Below are 2029 nucleotides of genomic sequence, written 5' to 3'. Positions count from 1 at the left end.
TTTGAGTGATTCTGACAAATTATATTCTGATGAAGAACTTCCAATAAGAGGTGTTAAAACTGAAATGATTAAAAAGGTTTTCAAATTAACAGAAATTAATATTTCTGAAATAAATGATGTAAATCTTACTGAAAAACCTAAAAAATACATCTCAAGAGTTCAACAAAGATTAAACAAGAAAAAAGGTTACAGTTCTGGTTGTGGTTATCAAAAGAAACCAAACCATAACAGTAATTTCAAAAATAAAGGCTTAGGTTTTATTCCACTAGAAAATCATAAAAATGAGAAAATTTATAAAACAAAAACTAAATTTGTTTCAGGAGCAACATCATCATCAGAAGAAGAAAAAAGCTCATTCTAGAAGCAGACAAACAAAGAATTCCTTGCTAAGAAGCAAGAAGGAATGAAGAATGAAGTTGCTCAGAAAAAAGGAGACGAGAACCTGTTATCAATGCGAAGTAGTTGGTCACATTGCGTTGAACTGTCCTAAGGCAACCAACACAAAACAGGGAGTCTCTAAAAAATTGAAAGAAAAGATGGTTGATAATGAACCACCAACCGAACAATTTAAAGTTTTCAAAAATTCAAAATTTGAGGTTGGTGAGTGTTCAAAACGTTTTTACAAAAGAAGAACAAATCTTAACAACCAAAAGTGGGTTGTTAAGAAATCAAATGTTTCATCTGGCGATGAGTTTGTTTCTTTGGAAGCAAAGGAGCCACTTTCTGGCGATGAATCTGACTCGTCAAAGTCAGAGGAGCCACAAGTTAAGCTAAGAAGAGAAAATTCTGTTCCGTCAATGGATGATGCAAACTTTCCACCATTGCGGACTGAAAATGTAAAACAAAAAGTTGGCAAAGTTGAGATTTCAAATCAATTCTTTGCTGAAAAAAAAGAATTTGATGTTGAAAAAGCCTTTAACCCCAATGTTCTAAATATTTTTGGAAAAATGGTTGATGGGAAGGTTAAAGGGGTAAAGGAGTTTTATGAAAAGAAGAAGAAAGGAAAGAAACCGAGTGATGATGACTCGGAATCACCCAAGGACCGTCAGGCTTGGGTGAATCTCTTTAACTGAAAAACCTGACTTGCCGGAGCTCCCTAGTTGGTAATCGTGGAGCAGGAATCGGCATCTTTCTTAAGAAATTCAAAAATGTCATATTTCAACTTACAAGTGGTATTGTTGATAAGAATCTGCAAGTGGTTAATCAAGGTCATTAATTTGAACTTGATTTAACTTTCTAACAAGTGATTGAAAAGAACAATGTGATGAAATCCCCGATCCTACAAGTGTTTGTGAAATCAACAAAACTAATTTTCCGGAAAAACCATTTTGATTAAAACAAACTTAAGTGTTTTGAAATCATAATGGGAAAATAGTTTTTTTGTCAGGGGGAGTTCTGATTGTTTATGCCAAGTGAATGGAGAATTGAAGCAATTCACATCGGTTTGTCAATTTTTTTTAAATGATTTTGAATTTTAGGGGGAGTAAGAAATTTCAGAAAATCCAAAAACATTAGAAAATTTGAAAAAGCCAACAACATGATAAAAATCAAAATGAGTTTTGTTGTGAAAAAGAGGAAATGATAGTACATCAGTGGACAATCACAGCACGCTAAAGAATTGGAAAGTCAAATGGGATAAACGGTCTCACTTAGTAGGTTTTTATACATTCAGTAGATTGTTTTTTGAGATATAAACCTAAATATCAATTACTTACTTTGTTCGTGGGTAACATCTCTCGGATATATGGGTAACCCCCGAAATCTTGTTTGAAAGACTTTCTATTTCTGACATACTAGGTCTTTGTGCGTGATGATATCTGGGGTATTATACCAGGACTTCTGATTTTGCGGAAGCAATAGCCTAGTCCTTGTATAATGCTCTGCACTGCTTTAATCATAAAGCCCACCCTCAGCATAAAAATGATGTAACATTGAAAAATGCTAATCATGTGTTGTTGAAGAAAAGATCCCCAAACGGGACACACCTAAAAGACAAGCCATCATCTCTTTGTCTGAACGGAAGTTCTAA

Source organism: Helianthus annuus, chromosome 13 (genome assembly GCF_002127325.2).
Source record: "Helianthus annuus cultivar XRQ/B chromosome 13, HanXRQr2.0-SUNRISE, whole genome shotgun sequence".
NCBI classification, from domain to species: domain Eukaryota; kingdom Viridiplantae; phylum Streptophyta; class Magnoliopsida; order Asterales; family Asteraceae; genus Helianthus; species Helianthus annuus.
Note: the sequence above shows the minus strand (reverse complement) of the source record.